Here is a 6505-nt window from a genome sequence, read left to right on the forward strand (position 1 = left end):
TAAAAAAAAATAAATCATATAGGATTAACATTCCTTGGCTAACAAGCCCCACATTGCTATATACAAATGTCAAAAAGGCCAATTCTTTCCGACCGACATTTTGAATTGAAATTTTGAAAATAACTATTATTTTCGGTCCCTGGAATTTATATAAATTAGGAACAGTATGGGGCCTAACACGGAACCTTGCGGAACACCTGAGCTTATTGTAATAAAGGAACTGTAAGCATTATAGATTTTTACGCTTTGCTTCCTATTTTCCAAATATGAAGTAAACCAATCATAGATAGAACCTCTCAATCCACATTTGTACAATTTGGTTAACAAAATTTTATGATCAGCAGTGTCAAATGCTTTGGTTATATTTACAAATGTAAATGTATTAAAGCTGCAGATATTTTCTTGTTATTATTACTTGTATATATGTATGTTCGTGCAGAAGTTTAGCAAAGCATCCTCTGTTGATAGCCCCTGTCTAAAGCCATATTGAAATTTACTAAAAAAGTTAGTTCTATCCAGATAATTTACTACTCTTTTTTCATAACTTTTTGGTATATTTTTGAAAAAACCGGTAGAATTGATATAGGCTCATGATTCTGTAATGAAAGGGTTTGTAAGAAAAACTTTATCTCGCTCTAATTCTATCAATGACACTCCCACCCTCATATATGTAATACTCCTATATTGGCAGTAAGAGCTAGTACCGTCCGAAAACACTACAGTACAGATATATCAATAAACACGTACGAAAGAAAAGGAACACACACGTTTATAAATAAACATGTACACAACACATATACAAAAACGGCACTCAAGTACACAATACATTGACAAAACCGGTACTAGACTGTCTCGCTTTGATTTCGGAATGCTTACACATTGAGAAGTTAGCTTACTGCCAATATAGAAGTATTACATATATGCCCACCCTACTCCCAAAAATAAAAACAGTGATATTTCTTTTACAAATTTCTTTGGTAGTTTTAAGAATATTTTCAAATTTTTAGTAGTGAAATTTGTACTTTATAAATTTGAAGAAATACTTGTTCTGCATTCGCTGGCGACAACAAAACAAAATGGGTGAGAATCGTTGGCCTACAGAAATTCAACGTAGTTTAAAGATACGAAATTCCCTTAAATGCTGAATAGTTGTATTTGTCAACATTCTGGAGACCTATTGATTCTGTCAACGAAGGTATTTAGGTATTGACCTACACAACACAATCCTGGTGTCTCCGAATGAGACTGTGCCACTTACGGCAGTTCTCATTTTACGAATTCGAATTACCATATTCGAAGCAATCGAGCTATAACCGCGAAAGAGACGTAAGCTCCAAACGTTTTCATTTGTTGTTTTTTTTTATCAAAATTCCATAATTTTTCCACAAACAAGCAGCTTTTTTTATCCAACAACTTGCAAACAAATACAACAAAAAAATGGCTCAAAGTGGACCATCCATTATTGAATTATGCACCGTCTGACTTACGCATATATATAAAAATATTTATTTTTAATAACAATCAGGGGTTATATTCGATGTAAATATGCTGGTTTAAATTAAATAATTGAATCAAATTCTCGTTTGTTTTAAAATACCACCATGCACTATTATCCATACCTGTTTGTGGAATTTAGCTACCATTTTAGCAAGTGTGTTTGAATTCTTCCCCTTTTTCTCCTGCTTTCAAAAACTATCCCTGCGGGTGGGAGTGTTAGAGTTTTAGAAAAGCTACTTAAAAAACCTCTGATAATTGAATCATGATATAGGCCTATAATTTTTAAGTTCCTTTTTGTCACCTTTCTTAAATAATGGGATTACTTCGGAATTCTTTAATTGTTCCGGAAATATGCCAAATTCGACACTTTGATTTATTAAGTGACATAAAATGATCACAATGAAAACGATAGTTCACAAAAGTATTTGAAAAGTTTCCAGCGGTGTGAGCGTTTGTGTTTCTTAACGACATGATAGTTTTGTACAGTTCAGAAGGAAGAACAGGATCGAAGAATATACTTGAACTTTAAGAAGGTTCATTGTCAAGACAACAACACTTATAAGCATTTGAGGAACTTTCAGGAATGAAGTGGCTAACATAACAAAAATGTTTTCAAATTTTCAATCTCACAAATACATACTCACTTTCAGTCTCAAATAAAAAAAAATTTGCATATTTTCATCTATTTCTTTTTTTTTTACTTTTCTTTGGCATTTGACTTGCTCCGAAAATTTCAGTTTTATAAAGTAGACAAACTTCAAAAAAAAATTATGGCCGACGAATTGAGCGAGCGGTTTTACCATGATACAAATATTTAAAGGTAGTTTCACTTCTTCTTCTTAGCCGCCATTGCTCCCATTTGACGTAAACTGTCCTTTAGGCATTTTGTTTTGAAATCGAGCTACCATATTCTTTGCCAAAATTAAAAAATTGATTGATTACTTAAAAAAAAAAAATATAATTATTTAAAAGAAATTAAAGCTTTTAGCGATAGTGAATATAAAAGGGAAGGTAAGTGAAATATTACATTGTATTCACATAAAAAAGGCATTTACTCTTGTTAATTATTGTATTGTTTTTTAGTAAGATGAGCTGCATGTTTAAGAAACAACGTTTTAAACATTTGGATTGTAATGTTAACCTTATGAGGAAACCAAAATTAGTTCGGGTTTCTGCAAAATTTGCTTGAGCGCGGTAAAAACGTTACAAATTTAGATGTAAAAATTCTTAAGATTTTTTTTGGCAGGACGTACTTCAGGATACGATTTTTGAACAACAAATTAAAATCAGAAAAAGCACAATGTGTATCGAAAAAAATTAAAAAAACTAAAACATAATTACATACACTTTCACTGAATTGTTTTTATTTGAAGCTGGCATAAAACGTAAGTATGCACGTACATATGTACATACATATCTTAATATATAAAAATCCCGTGTCACTGTGTTCGTGTCACTGTCTCCCGGTGACATCGTCACTAATGAGGATTTAGTGACATCGTCGCACTTGCCGTGAATCCTAAACGACATATAGCTGACAATGACACTGGTAACAATGTCATGCAGGTGTACTCCTATCAAAAACTTATAACAGACAATGTCTTGCAGCGGGTCACTTATAAGAAGTCCATTGCAAGATACTGTCGCTTGAATGTCATTAATGATCACTTCATGACCAAGTCATGCAAATGGCATCAACGACGAATTTACCATTTATATGAAAAAGTCATGAACGACTTCCATACAAACGGAGCCCAAAGTCATTTAAGACGTAACTTTTCCGTACAAGACTCTTAAGCGACTAATGCATGACATTCGCTTCGAGGCCGAAACCGCTCAACCGATTTCAATGAAATTTTGTGGGTGTGTATTGTTGGTTCCAACTTAAAAGATAGTATAGTTGTGAACCCGAGAAAATAAAATTTTTTCCATCGTGCTTATCTAATACTAGCAGACCCGGCGAACTTCGTCCCGCCTAAAATTAGATTTTTAACTTAAACATTTTGGTCCAACAGTTTCTCCAATAATCCACATTCATCGATCAAGACTATCGTTTGGTGGTAGTTTGCCGCCTTAAATAGCCGAACGAACGTGTTATGTCCATGAGAAGTTCCCTGGTGCAACAATGATCCGGATTTATAGTGAATGTGCCCTAGAAACTTTATCTTGTTCAACAGAAATAAAATATACATACATAAAATGAGATGAAATACCTTAAAAGCCAGTTTCGCGAAAGCAATTTAAGTGAAAAATGATTTTTTTTCTGTCAGGTTCTATATTAAATTCAATTAAAAAAATAAATTTGCATTAAATTGCTTTTATGAAACTGACTTTTAAGGTATTTCGACAGGTGGTGATTTGAGATTTACCACTGCACAACTCAACCCTGGTTTCTTCGAATGAAGCTTTAACGCATAATAAAATTGGCAAATCACGTCCATAGTCTGACATTTACGGCACCTTTTCTCTCTTGTCGATTTTTAGTAATAATTCGACCTCAGCTGTTTTTTGTAATTGGACTGCCTTTACCGATTCCAATACATGTTTTGAATATTTACCAAATCGGATCATAAAAAGATTTTTAGTAATAACTCAACTCCAGGGCCAACTGGCGGATTAAGTTGTGAAACTAAACTATCCAGAGACCCACTCCAGCCATTTAGGATTTCACTCACAAATATACCTACAGAAGAATTATATATACATTCAAAGATAAGTAAAAGTCAGTGCGTTTGTACTTTTCCACGCCCCCTTTTTAAAGAGCCCATTTTCCTCAATGAGTATGGGATTAATTTCATATATCTCTATACGAACTGTTCCAGTACTGTACCATGAACACTTCCAGAGATATGCAGTATGCAATTTGGCTTGTAGTTATGGTAGGTGCAACGCCCCCTTTTCCAATAGGTCCAATTTTTCTCCAAGATTATGCGATCGATTAAATATGCGCCAATACCATGTTTAGGCGCGTCTGCTAACACCAGGCGCCTAAATACATGCTATGTACTGCTGCATGTGCAAAAATTTCCTTTATGCAATTTAGGAAATTTTTGCACATGCACTTCTCAACTACCATGTAATTGAACTTTCTTAAGTTCTAATTAGATGGCACTTCAAAGTATGCTCTGCCTAGTCGGATGCATCCTCCGGACACTGCTTCCGGAGCATTCTGCGGACTCTGCATGGCTTACAACCATGCGGAGGTGGTAATAGTTGATTACCTTTGGCCACAGTGCCTACCCACTACTTTTTGGTCCAATAAATATTTTTTTTTTTTATATACATACATGCATACATACTGGTCTCCCTTCTCACTGAGTTAGTCATGGCCCTTCGAGCCGGATCTTTGCGGCTATGTCACATTCACTAGACGACCAAATCGTCTAGGGGGCCGGTATGTTTACTCTTCCATGAACACATCCAGACATATGCAGTATGAAAAATTCGGTTTGTATGGGAGGTGCCACGCCCCCTTTTTCACCATACCAAGTTCCAGAACTCTACATCGAACATTTCCAGAGACATGGAGTATGAAAAATTCGGTTCGCATGGGAGGTTCCACGCCCCTTTTATATTTCGACATTGCTTATAGCCTATAACCATCGTTTGAAAAATTCGGTGCAGCCGTTCTCGAGCTTTACGATATACACAGATGGATAAGAGTTGCTGCTTTTAATATTGCGCTCGTAGAAAAAACATAGCAGCAGGGTTTTATGCGTAATTATATACATACATATATATGTACATAAATATGCATATACAAATGTAAGTGGGTCGTTCTTAAAAAACATGACCAATTGGTGTCCCCAGACTTTACTATTTTATATTTTGTTTCTTCAAAAAGAAAATAGAAAAATATCTGCATTTTTATAAATTATTATCGATTCTACGTAACTATATTATAAAAAAAAAATAATTAATTATCTGAAAATAACTTAAAAAATATTTTCAATGTCAAAGGTTTAGCAAAAACCTGTGTCCCGAGCCAATTTATAAAAATTTAATAGTTATTTTCAGTTGAAATAAAATTGAAAAAAAATAATATTTACAATTTTTGTTATTCAGTTTGTGTATATTAATACCATATATAGAAAAGAATGATGAAAAATAATTTTTTTGTATAATTTTTATGAAGAAAATTTGTGTCCCCAGGTTTTGGTCCCCTCTGTTACGTCCACTCATTTTATTGAAAAATGTTTGTTAAACGTTATGACGCGTATATTTCTCTTATGCTTCTCCATCATAACTTAGCTAAAATCAACAAAATGTGTTTTGAACTGTTCAGTCTTGTTTAGTGCGTTGTTGAGTAAGGAACCCAATTGTATGCCGGGTACGTACCCTTATTCAGTGTCAACTCTGTTACTGTTGAAAAACGGTGAGTAAAGTGATTTTTTATTTATTTTATAATTTTTTTATAAATATTTTATGTACATTAATTAAGTGGACAAATAAATTCTCCAAAATTCGAATAAAAAGCTAAAATATGGTATTTTTGAGTTAATTTGTCCCCTCTGTTATCGGTCCACTCTGTGACTTATTAACTCCAAAAACTCCAAAAATTAAAAAAAATACTGCTGGTTATGGATTCCTATTGTTGATACCATCCGTAACCACATGAGGCCAATTATAAACATATTTGGCCAACTTAATTTTTAAAAATTACAAAATTCAGAATGGTCATGTTTTTAAGAACGACCCAAGTACTAACAGCAATGGTAGTTGTTCCTTGTGGCAACATAAACGACTCTACATACATACATAATTGCCTACATTATTTATCCATAAACTGTACATACATATTTGTTTTCGGTTAAAATACTTCCCTAAAAATGGAACTGCACGACTTTAAAAATCCTATGAAGCGCCATCTGCTGTTAATTCGTATGGAATACAGCGCAAAGCAAGGGTTATGTATACATATACAATCGTGCTAATGTTAACGTTAATCTTGATTCTTATGTTAAAAAAAAGGCGTGAGTACTAGGTACTCATGAAATTTGATGTGTAT

General features: G+C 33.6%; 1 protein-coding gene across 1 annotated transcript in view; it reads right to left on the reverse strand.

Moving 5' to 3' along the window:
- The window catches only part of Obsc (Obscurin), a gene marked incomplete at its 5' end in the record, with an annotated part of 198231 nt that overhangs the window by 19330 nt on the left and 172396 nt on the right, over nt 1-6505 (reverse strand). The window lies entirely within an intron of this gene.

Source organism: Rhagoletis zephyria, unplaced genomic scaffold, assembly GCF_001687245.7.
Source record: "Rhagoletis zephyria isolate East Lansing unplaced genomic scaffold, Rhagoletis_zephyria_1.1 Rzeph_scaffold_00715, whole genome shotgun sequence".
NCBI lineage: Eukaryota > Metazoa > Arthropoda > Insecta > Diptera > Tephritidae > Rhagoletis > Rhagoletis zephyria.